Source organism: Panicum virgatum, chromosome 8K, assembly GCF_016808335.1.
Source record: "Panicum virgatum strain AP13 chromosome 8K, P.virgatum_v5, whole genome shotgun sequence".
NCBI lineage: Eukaryota > Viridiplantae > Streptophyta > Magnoliopsida > Poales > Poaceae > Panicum > Panicum virgatum.
Window position 1 is genome coordinate 12744817 of NC_053143.1, and position 12841 is coordinate 12757657.

A 12841-nucleotide genomic window follows, 5' to 3' on the forward strand; every position below is an offset into this window, starting at 1 on the left:
CTCTTTTTCCTCCTATTTTCATCTCCATTTGAGCTTATTGCTTGCTTGTGTTTGTTTGCCGGTTGTGCCGTTCTCGCCCGTAGATCACGGAGTGACCGAGGAGGAGCCCGCCAAGGAGCCAGAAGACCCGTACCACGAGCAGGAAGCCGCCGCCGACGACGCGTACGCAAGCGAAGGCAAGTTTCATCGACCCCTACGTGAGCGGTTGCATCCATGTGAGGACGTTTAGCTGTAGCCTGGGTCTAGGATCGATTACATATACCAGTACTTGAGTGATTGAGTGTGCTCATGCATGCATCTGAGTAGTCATGCATATCCAGAACTGAGAATATGATACGAAGGGATCTGGCTGAGGCCAGGGCAGCTGGGTATGCTGGAGCCGGCGCTACCATGGTGGTAGACTGGCAGGTGAGTGCTACCGTGGTGGTAGGCTCGAGTTGACATGTTGAGGGATGGTTGCTGCCCTGGTGAACCATAAGGACCGAGTTGTTTTGACATCTCACCTAGCTTGCTTTAGTACGACCACAGGTTCCGGTATGGGCCGGACTTAGCCTAATCCCACTGGTTAGCCTGACGGTCGCAGGGATGGTTTACGGGTATAGACCATTGGGGTCAGGGCCCGAGGGTTTGTGCGGCCGGGCTGGGGCGTGACCACGGCTGGGTGTCGGCTATGTCGGTTGTCCGTTCGGGCAGCCGAGCGTGTGGGTACAGTGTACGACCTCTGCAGAGTGTATAATCCATTCGAATGGTCCGTGTCCACGGTATGGACAGGCTACGGTGTGGTCCTGACAACTAGTGAGCTACCTATTGTGAGTTGTGTCGGGAAGAGTTGCATACCATTAGCTGCATTATTAGTAGAATGTGCTTATTATGCGTCGTGCATGTCATTTCCCCTCCCGTAGGGTGAGGTGGAGCTTGCTGAGTACTTTTGTACTCACCCCTGTTGATCTTTCTCCAGAGGATCCTGACTTTGTGCCAGAAGACTACGAGTAGATCGTGTCCGCACCCAAGCTGATCGAGTGGAGCCGTGATGGATGAAGAGCTAGTCCTTCATGTCGCTATGCTAGTTGTTATCCTATGGTTGTTCTGTGTAGCTTTGTGTTGTCACTTTACTCCTCATGTACGTGTTAAATAAAGCTCTGTATGACTCTGGACTCCACTTGATGTAACATGTATTATGCCGGAGACCTTATTCGGTAATTAATACATGGTTTAGCCTTGATCTTCGGGTCGGGGCGCTTCAGGTGGTATCAGAGCCATGCTTGGCTGTAGGACGCGAACCGGTAGTAAACGATGACCGTAGGAGCCGTAGGATGGTCAATCCTTGAAAATATATTACTCCTTAAACTTTGTCCTTGTTATGCTAACCCTACCCTTGAAAATCAGATGGCGGATGACTGGACCACCACCTACTGCATCAACGAAGATGGATTCCCCAGAGTGCTTTATGCTGCCACAGTGCGACTTGGTATTCCGGAACGACCGGAGTACATGGGTCGCGAGTTCATGGAGCATGGCACCGAAAGCTGTGAGGTCACCATCCATATTGGCGCCAGTGATAAGTACTTAGAGATGCAACCCTGGAGCGTCACCGCCACCGGAGCCCGTATGCCTGACACCATTCAACTTGCAGCTCGCAAGGCGCTGCGGTACCTGTGCCAGATGTTTGAATGGCACTTGGGTTCCACTCCCATGAAGTACTTTCCACCGCTGGACCGTAGCCGTCCTGCTTGGGCGGCGAGGATCCGCAACCTGGAGAGCCCCACAGGGACAGAGAAGAACCCCACAGTTGTCGCTATGTCTGGCTATTTGCTTAGCCTCGACGATTTGTGCGACCAACTGCATCAGCGTGTGAGAGATTTAATCCAGCGTGCTGAGGAAGCGGAGTCCCGTTGGCGTAGGACTAAACTGGCCGTAGCCCAGGCAGAAGCCCGAGCAGCCGGAGTTGAAAGCCGCCTTGCCATGGCCGAAGAGAACCTTAGGGAGCAGGCAGATCGCCACAGTCAGCTCCTTAGGGGTGTCTACCTAGTGGACCGTGCCAAGCGCAAGGAACGCCATCCCAGGACTGCCGCGGAGCTGCCAATCCTAGAGGGAATTCTGCTATGTTCCTCGTCCCAACCACGCAGGAGGATTTGTGAATCAGTGCCGCCCACGCCTCCCGCATCTCCCCGAGATCCCGGAAACAGTGACCCCGAAGACCGTGTTTTAGGGTTCAGTAGTCGAGTCGTCCCGGCCGACCCTTAAAAGTCGAGCCGCATTATTGTAATCCGTCATGTCATGTACCCCTGCTTGTTTGAATGAATGCTTGTTTGGTGCTTGAATGATTTGTTTGTGTGCATTGTGCGGTACAAAATATTTTATATATACAAATATACCCCAGCATTATGCTAGGGGAGTCACCTAATCTTGCCCTCCTTGACCGTAGATGTCTCGTCGCTCGAGCCGAGTCCAGGGACTCCATGCTCAGGAAGACGGTGACGAGGTCAACCCGAGAAACCAAGCCCCTCTGAATGTAGCCTCGGAAGCACTAGAAAATGGACAACTACCGCCGCTACCTCCCCGTGCCCCAGCACCCATTGACATGGCAGCCATACTGCAGCAGCAGAACCAACTCCTTCAAGTTCTTGTGACCACTCTCACAGCTCAAGCTCAAGGCAATCTTGGCAACAATAGACCTGCAATGCATCATAATGGCAATGGCAGTAGAATTGCAGATTTCAACCGCCTGCAGCCACCTAAGTTTGGAGGATCTGATAACCCGATGGAGGCAGATGATTGGCTACGAGAAATTGAAATGAAGCTTGAAGTGGTCCATGCAGATGATAGAGATAAGGTTTTGCTCGTAGTACAGCAGTTAAAGGGACCAGCCCTTGCTTGGTGGCAGAGTTACCGGGAAATAAATGAAAACGCTAATGAGATGGTATGGGCTGACTTTGTCAAGATCTTCAGAGAACATCACATTCCCAGCAGTGTTATGAAGCTCAAGAGGGATGAGTTCAGAAAGCTTCGTCAAGGTGGTATGACTGTGATAGAGTATCTTCATAAGTTCACAGAGTTGTCTCGTTATGCACCAGAGGATATCAATGATGACGAGAAGAAGCAAGAAGCCTTTCTTGGTGGGCTTAACCCTGAAATCAGGACCTTGGTTGAAGTCACCACCCACAGTGACTTTAATGCTATGGTCAACAGGGCCATCACCACTGAGAGGAACAGAAAGGCAGAACTCAGTGAACGCAAACGTCGGTTTGAAAGCAAGAAGCCCCAGCAGTTGGAGAAGTTCCAGAGGACCCAGTATCCGGCTCACTCAGGTCCAAGGAGCCAGGGTGCCTTTTCATTCAAAGCGCAGCCCGGTTCTTTCCAGAAGCCCACTCAGTCAGCTCCTGTTATGAAGACCCAGAGTACCTTCCGCACCCAACAGACTGGCGGAAGTCAAGTAACCAATGTGAAGACCTGTTTCCACTGCCGCGAAGCCGGACACTACAAGGCCAACTGTCCGTATCTCAATCAACCCGCTCCTTCTGTTTTCTCCAACTCTGTTCAAGGACCAAAGCAGCCAACTGGAGCCAACCGTGCAACACCAGCTAAGAGCCAGCAACAGTCCTTCGGCAAGGCAAAAGTGAATCATGTGAATGCTGAAGAAGCAGAGGATGCACCAGGAGTGATTCTCGGTGAGTTTCTGGTCCAATCAGCTCTAGCCTCAGTGCTTTTTGATTCTGGAGCATCGCATTCCTTTATATCCTCCCACTTTGTGGAAAAGCATGATATACCTACTATAGCCCTTAAGAGGCCACTAATGACCCGTTCCCCTGGAGGTCATATACCTTGCCACTTAGGTGTTTTAGATATCCCTATAAACCTAAGTGGGGTAGTATTCCTTGCCGACCTAGTAGTCCTTACTTCCAAAGGGATAGATGTCATACTCGGTATGGACTGGCTCACCAAGCACCGCGGAAACATAGCCTGTGCTGAGAGAGCAGTGACAGTCACCAACCGCCAAGGGTTAACAGTCACATGCCAAATCCAGCCTAGCCTGTCAGACTCCATGGTGAACCACATCCAAGCAGAATCCCCAGAAGATGTGCCAGTAGTTCGGGAATTCGCAGATGTGTTCCCAGATGAATTACCCGGTATGCCTCCAGAAAGAGATGTAGAGTTCACTATTGACTTAGTCCCTGGAACTAAGCCTATAGCAAAGAATGCCTATCGGTTAGCAGCCCCAGAGCTTGCCGAGTTGAAGAAGCAGCTTGAAGAGCTTCAACAAAAGGGATTTATTAGACCCGCTGCTTCTCCTTGGGGAGCCCCAGTGCTCTTTGTGAAGAAGAAAGATGGAAGCATGAGACTTTGTGTGGACTACCGTGATCTGAATGCAGTCACCATCAAGAACAAGTACCCTCTGCCTCGGATTGATGACCTGTTTGATCAGCTGAAGGGAGCTAAGTTCTTCTCCAAGATAGATCTAAGGTCAGGTTATCATCAGCTCAGAGTTCGACAAGAGGACATATCTAAGACAGCCTTTAGGACCCGTTATGGCCAGTATGAGTTCACAGTGATGCCTTTTGGTCTGACCAATGCCCCTGCCTTTTTCATGACCCTCATGAATAAGGTGTTTATGGAGGAGTTAGATCGGTTTGTTGTGGTATTCATAGACGACATACTGGTCTACTCTAAGAGTGCTGAGGAGCATGGACAACATCTCAGAATTGTGCTGGGAAAGCTCAGAAAACACCAGTTGTATGCCAAGTTTAGCAAGTGTGAATTCTGGCTGCAGAGAGTCAGTTTTCTGGGTCATGTCTTAACAGCTGAAGGTGTTGAAGTGGACCCAGAAAAGGTCAAGGCAGTATCAGAATGGAAGCAGCCAACCTCAGCCTCGGAGATCAGGAGTTTCTTGGGATTAGCCGGCTATTACCGAAGATTCATCGAAGGTTTCTCTAAGATAGCCCGGCCTATGACTGAGTTACTTCGGAAGGACACGAAGTTTGTTTGGTCTGAAGCTTGCGAGAGAAATTTTCAAGAGTTGAAGAGGCGACTAACTTCTGCCCCAGTGCTAGTCTTGCCAGATAATCAGAAGAGCTTTGTCGTTTATTGCGACGCATCCCGACAAGGATTGGGTTGTGTGCTTATGCAAGAAGGAAGAGTTGTAGCTTATGCCTCAAGACAGTTGAGAGCACATGAGCAGAACTACCCCACCCATGACTTGGAGTTAGCTGCAGTGGTGCATGCCCTCAAGATTTGGAGACATTATCTGATTGGGAATAAGTGTGAAATCTACACGGATCACAAGAGCCTGAAGTATATTTTCACCCAATCAGACCTCAACCTTAGACAGAGAAGATGGTTGGAGTTGATCAAAGACTATGATTTGGAAATTCATTACCACCCTGGAAAGGCTAATGTGGTGGCTGATGCGCTCAGTCGTAAAGCATATTGCCATCACTTAGTCACACAAGCCCCAGAGCTGAGTGAAGAAATGAGGAAGTTGAACCTAAGGGTTGTACGCCACTCTTGCAACTATAACCTTAGTGTCCATCCTGTCCTGGATGACCAGATAAAGGAAGCTCAGATGGAGGATAAAAGATTGGTATGGATTAAAGATCGCAACAGTGAAGGCAAAGCCCCAGATTTCAGAGTAGATAAAGATGGAGTCTTGTGGTTCAAGAAGGGATTATGTGTGCCTAAGCAAGGTCATTTCCGTAGGACCATCTTGGATGAAGCCCATAACTCAGCCTATTCCATTCACCCTGGCACTACAAAAATGTACCTAGACCTTAAGGAGAAGTATTGGTGGAATGGTATGAAGGGGGATATCGCTCGATTTGTCGCTCATTGTGATGTGTGTAATAGGGTTAAGGCAGAGCATCAGAAGCCCAGTGGATTACTCCAGCCGTTGCCGATCCCAGTATGGAAGTGGGATGAAGTTAGTATGGATTTTATCACCGGTTTACCAAGAACCCAGAGTGGTCATGACTCAGTTTGGGTAATTGTTGATCGACTCACTAAAGTGGCTCACTTCATCCCAGTGCGTACCACTTATGGAGGTGATAGATTAGCCAAATTATATATTGAGCGTATTGTGAAGCTGCATGGAGTACCTAAGAGGATTGTGTCAGATAGAGGAACCCAGTTCACTTCGAGATTCTGGAGCAGGTTACATGAAGCACTTGGTACAAAGTTGGACTTCAGTTCAGCCTATCATCCTCAGACTGATGGCCAGACCGAAAGAGTTAATCAGATCCTTGAAGATATGCTAAGAGCCTGTGTTCTTACTTATGGCAAAAATTGGGAAGACAATTTGCCATATGCAGAGTTCTCTTACAACAACAGCTACCAGTCAAGCTTAAAGATGTCGCCGTTTGAAGCCCTCTACGGGAGGAAGTGTCGCACACCTCTCATGTGGACCGAAGTCGGTGACCGCATTATTGAGGGCCCAGATTTTATTAAAGAAGCAGAAGACAAGATAGCAGAAATCAGAGAGAATCTAAAGGCAGCTCAATCCCGCCAGAAAAGTTATGCCGATAAAAGAAGACGTACTCTCACCTTCGAAGTTGGAGACTATGTGTACCTTAAAGTTTCCCCAATTCGCGGCACACGCAGATTCCTGGTACGAGGGAAGTTGGCCCCACGTTACATTGGACCTTTCCCAATTATCAAGAAAGTGGGAGCGGTAGCCTATAAACTTCAGTTGCCAGCAGAGATGTCAGATGTACACGATGTATTTCATGTGTCCCAACTCAGAAAGTGCCTGCGAGTACCAGAAGAACAAGTGGCCCCAGAGACAATCGACCTGCAGGATGATCTCAGATATCAAGAGGTACCAGTAAAAATTCTGGACACTGTGACACGAAGGACCCGCAACTCAGAAGTCAGGATTTGCCGAGTTCAGTGGAGCAGGCATTCGGAAGCAGAAGCAACTTGGGAGAGAGAAGACGCACTCCGAGCCGAGTTTCCCAGTCTCTTTAGTGGTGAAGCTGAATCTCGGGGACGAGATTCAACCTAAGTGGGGTAGGTTTGTAACATCCCAGTTTTCATAACGATTAAGGGGGAGTGTTGAAATTTATAATGCAAACTTCTAGAAGGTTCTATAAAAATAAGGATAAACCATGGCATAATTTTGGTCACCATGACAAGGTTCTAGAATGTTCCACAAGAATCATAAGAAGACAAGAAGCTTGGATATTTTCTTGTCATGGTAAAATTTAGAATTTTCTAGAATTAGATATTTGTAGGGAACTTAGATATTTGTAGGGAACCTCCTAGAGTGTGACAAGTGTCACTCATCCAAGAGGGTATGGGTGCCTATATAAGGAGGGTGCCACCCCTTGCCATGCCATACTACTCCACCCCATCCCACACACATCCAAGGGCATGGTAGAAGTGAGCATAGGTAGAGTGTGCTAGGTGTGTTCCTTTGTTGCTTCAATAAGGTAAGCGTCTTTATCAGTGTTAGTCTCCCGGTTAAATTTAAGTACTTAGTGTATAAGTTGTGATCCATCGAAGGTTGGCTCTGCCACCCGGGATCACAAAAGGGTCTGGGCTTCATCGAAGGTTGGCTCTGCCACCCGGAAGCCAGCTTCATCTGTTGGTAGGCTCTGCCTCCCGGAAGCAAAAGACGGCTCTGCCGTCAAAAGGACCCGGTACACTAAGTAACTAGAAGCTGACCGACTCTGAAGTGAGTTGGTGTAGATCCTCAACTTAGTAGGGCCGCCTCAAATTCCAACAATCACTAAAATAAAACTTATGTTGCAATTAAACTAGCAACGTAAAATAATACTAACGTTATATGAGGTGTTACATAACTACTAGGTAAACTATTTTATACTCTTGCCTTGCATTAGTACATTCGTTCCCTCCAGTAACCATCATACGCATGCTTACACCTACGACAAAAATCATCTCGTTTCCATATAAGTCTCTCAAGTCACCGTACCATGCCATAATTCCCAGACAATCATGACAGCGCCTACCTCCTTTGCCATAACTTCATCATTCCCTGGAAGCCACAGAGTACCCACACCATTGACCATGAAAAGACCCGTCATGGCAGCACTCACCTCGCTAAAAATCGGGGTCGCCACGCACAGTGCCGGCCGAGATTTTTTCCGCCGAACCGCCTCACCCGCTCGCTCTCACTCGCGCACGCGCGACATGCCGGCCCCACGATGGGACCGCGCACTGCCGCCGGCATCACGCCGTGTCGCCCACTCCCGCGTCCCTACCTCGCCCACGCCGCTGCAGCGCCCTCGCCGGCTTTGCCGCCTCGGCGCTCACGCCTTCAGTGCTGCCACTGTTCGCGTTGACGGCGAGCTACCGCAGCCCACGCCGTCGCCGTCCTTGCGCGACGCCGCTGCTGCTCTCCTCGCCTATAAAAGGAGCAAGGCCGTGACGAGCCCCGTCACCAGCCCAAGCGCACCGAGCCGCTTCGCTCCACCAGCTGAACCACTCCTCCCGAGCCCAACTCACTCACGAAACGAAGCTCCAATAATTGATCCTCTTCCTCGAGCTGTTCCACGCCAAGGTGAGATGGCAGGCAGCTCCCCCGACCATTAACTCCACTAATAAAGGCCCAAAACACCCCCAGGCCGTGAGCACTTAATCCAAATCATTCTACCAATCAATACTGTAAACTCAAAATCTCCTTCATATCAACTCCTTTTCACGTAACTCTTTTTCCTCCTATTTTCATCTCCATTTGAGCTTATTGCTTGCTTGTGTTTGTTTGCCGGTTGTGCCGTTCTCGCCCGTAGATCACGGAGTGACCGAGGAGGAGCCCGCCAAGGAGCCAGAAGACCCGTACCACGAGCAGGAAGCCGCCGCCGACGACGCGTACGCAAGCGAAGGCAAGTTTCATCGACCCCTACGTGAGCGGTTGCATCCATGTGAGGACGTTTAGCTGTAGCCTGGGTCTAGGATCGATTACATATACCAGTACTTGAGTGATTGAGTGTGCTCATGCATGCATCTGAGTAGTCATGCATATCCAGAACTGAGAATATGATACGAAGGGATCTGGCTGAGGCCAGGGCAGCTGGGTATGCTGGAGCCGGCGCTACCATGGTGGTAGACTGGCAGGTGAGTGCTACCGTGGTGGTAGGCTCGAGTTGACATGTTGAGGGATGGTTGCTGCCCTGGTGAACCATAAGGACCGAGTTGTTTTGACATCTCACCTAGCTTGCTTTAGTACGACCACAGGTTCCGGTATGGGCCGGACTTAGCCTAATCCCACTGGTTAGCCTGACGGTCGCAGGGATGGTTTACGGGTATAGACCATTGGGGTCAGGGCCCGAGGGTTTGTGCGGCCGGGCTGGGGCGTGACCACGGCTGGGTGTCGGCTATGTCGGTTGTCCGTTCGGGCAGCCGAGCGTGTGGGTACAGTGTACGACCTCTGCAGAGTGTATAATCCATTCGAATGGTCCGTGTCCACGGTATGGACAGGCTACGGTGTGGTCCTGACAACTAGTGAGCTACCTATTGTGAGTTGTGTCGGGAAGAGTTGCATACCATTAGCTGCATTATTAGTAGAATGTGCTTATTATGCGTCGTGCATGTCATTTCCCCTCCCGTAGGGTGAGGTGGAGCTTGCTGAGTACTTTTGTACTCACCCCTGTTGATCTTTCTCCAGAGGATCCTGACTTTGTGCCAGAAGACTACGAGTAGATCGTGTCCGCACCCAAGCTGATCGAGTGGAGCCGTGATGGATGAAGAGCTAGTCCTGCATGTCGCTATGCTAGTTGTTATCCTATGGTTGTTCTGTGTAGCTTTGTGTTGTCACTTTACTCCTCATGTACGTGTTAAATAAAGCTCTGTATGACTCTGGACTCCACTTGATGTAACATGTATTATGCCGGAGACCTTATTCGGTAATTAATACATGGTTTAGCCTTGATCTTCGGGTCGGGGCGCTTCAAATGGGTCGAATAATCCTCCTTCTGGAATGCAGCATGCGAGTCATGAATTCATGACAATGCTTTTCTTATTAGGCTGACCACCATGGATGGTTTTCCTTTTACTATAAAAGTCAGAAAATGCAATTAAAGTGTCAGAGCCTTTGTTTGACAAAACATAATGCAGTAGTCCAAATTCTAATAAAACCCATGCTTGATAAGTGCAAATAAAGATGAGTTTTAAATATCAAAATAATTTAAAAATTTATTTGTTTGCTGTGTATCAGAGATAAACATAGAATAAACAAAGATGAAGGGGCATGGCAAAAGCTTTGTACGGAAGAAGAATCGAAGTTCTTGCAAGCTATCTAGCTAATGAAGCACGCCTGTAAATTACTGTAGATAACAATCATAAATTATTTTATGTATAATGGATGGCATGCCTTTGGCGTGAAATTTATTCTAAGCATTGAACAAAAAAAAACACATGAATCACCCAATACTAAGTTTTGTAAATGATGAAGTTCAATACTGTTGAAGATAGCAATGCATATTTGTAAAAAGCTTCTAGAAGATTAAAGAGTATGTATGAACCATGGTTGCCATGCTTCATGGTAAAATATGGAATACTTTGGAAAATAGATATTTGTGTGATTAGATAAGTATAAGAAAAATTCTAGAGTTAGATATTTTGTAGGAAGTGTTTAGAAGATGGACACGTGGAAAAACCATATAAGCCATGGAGTCCTATTAATAGGGGTGCTCCCCTCCCCTCTTGTCATACTATAACATATTAGCATATGAGATCTCAATTAGAAGATGGTATGGTTGTCATATAAAGTAGTAGTGTTATATTAATAAGGTGGCCACATAAAGAGTGTAAGAGTTTTGTGTTGTACTAAGTTATGGTGAAATTTTTTTCTCTTAGTGAACTCTTCTACCTCCTCTTGGACTCTTCTACCTCTGGCTCTTCTTTCCTCTCTTCCTCTTCGCCCCCTCTGACGTGGGGGTGGGGGTAGTGGCTGACGTGGGGGTGGGTCAAGACTTGGCGAAGATGAATTGCCGTGAGGATAGCCTTGAACTCACGGCCAGAACATTCTCTTGCATGCCGAACATCTTGCAAAATAATTCCTCTGGCTCTTCCTTGTGTCTAACCAGTTGCAAAAAACACTAGAGCATTTGTTAATCTATTCAATCCAGTGGCAATCTTGACAAGGTAGTTGCAGCTGACTGTAAAATAGTCCGTTAAAGTTGGCACAAATTTTCTATAACGTTCCATTTCATAAGACTCAATTGAATCACATGTAGCATAGGCGAAGACAAAGCGAGTTGCGTAATGATCAAGTGGAACACTCATGAAGCATCGTGAATTATCCAACACAATATCATCTTCAATCAGGTCAATAGCATCACATTCACTATAGAAATTGATAGACAACACAGAAAATGACTCATGTATCCTAAGAACCGTAGGCCCCAAGCAAAAAGAACATTCACGTTGTGCTCACGACCCTGAACAAACTCAGATGAGGTTATAATCAAGGTTTTGTTACCAGATCATAGGATGACTTTAGATTTAATCACACAGCCAGTGCAATAGGCATCGAGATCTGTATTATCCCTAATAAGGACAAACGAGTGCATACATCTATCAAGAGCTTCTTCAGCAACAGGTTGCATATTCTTTTCCTGAAAAATTGTTTATATTTAATTACATAGGAGATTCAAAGGCACAACATATCAGATCTACATGATTCAATACATCAACACGGGCAACCATATAACCGAACGAATCGCACCAAGCATAAAGTTAAAGGACACAGCATATAAGATCTACATGATTCAAAATATTTTTTAGAAAGGACCAGCATGCAAAAACGACAAAACCAGGGGGTTCCGTGTAAGATTCCAGGGGTTTTATTGGAAAAGGGATGGTCAGAGGTCTCGTGGACTGAGTTCACCATGGACCGTGAGAGTGGTCAGAGGTTTCGTGTGGCTCGTTTGGGTTATGCGCACGCCAAATGGCGCTCGCGACGCGACAGCACAGCCTGGGCAATGGCGCAGGGCGATGGTGGCGCCGGCGCATAGCTATAAGGCGCGCTCCAGCCATGGCAAGGCTACGCGCGTGTGTGAGCTGCCAGTGTGCGGTGGCAAGGTCCCTACAAGAAAACTCGGCACGAAGGCCAGCGCACAGATAGGACGGTGGCGTCTAAACTATTGTGGGTTCATTGGCGAGACAAACCTGCGCCGGACAGCAAGAAAAGGCTGCACGACGCTCACTGAGGACTTACGGGCGTTCTAAGCGGCGCAGGACGAGTTGAGGCAGCGGCTCGACTTGGGCTCGATGTAGGCGAAGAAGAGCCGCGACAGGGTACAAAGCTTCGGCGACGTCCCCCGGCGCGGTGACAGCTCGACTTGGGCTCGATGTAGGTGAAGAAGAGCCGAGACAGGGTACAAAGCTTCGGCGACGTCCTCCGGCGCGACGATGGCTCGACTTGGGCCCGATGTAGGCGAAGAAGAGCCGCGATAGGGTACAAAGCTTCGGCGACATCCTCCGGCGTGGACTTGGTGAAGAGCAAGTAGAGCACGGCTGGGGGCGACACCTTCCTTTCCCTCGGACGGCCTCCTTCGAGGAGGGAGGACTGGGAGATGTGGGGATTTATGGTGGCGGGGGATGGGTAGGGGAAGGAGGCGAGGCAACATAAACCCTAGGCGGGCTTATATAAAGGTGTGTGAGGGTTTTGTTTTTGCCGAACAGAAATGCCCCTGAAGAGACTGCCTGGGCTGTTTTCTTTGCTTCTGGGCTATGTATGCGTGTTGTGGGTTCTGGCCCAGTACTCTTTCCATTCACTAACTCAATTATCATGACACGAAGCTCTACATTTCTGCAGCATTGATCTTGTTGTTAATTGTGGGACATATCGCTTCAAGTGCATTGCAAACTGTTGATAAAATTCTGCCTA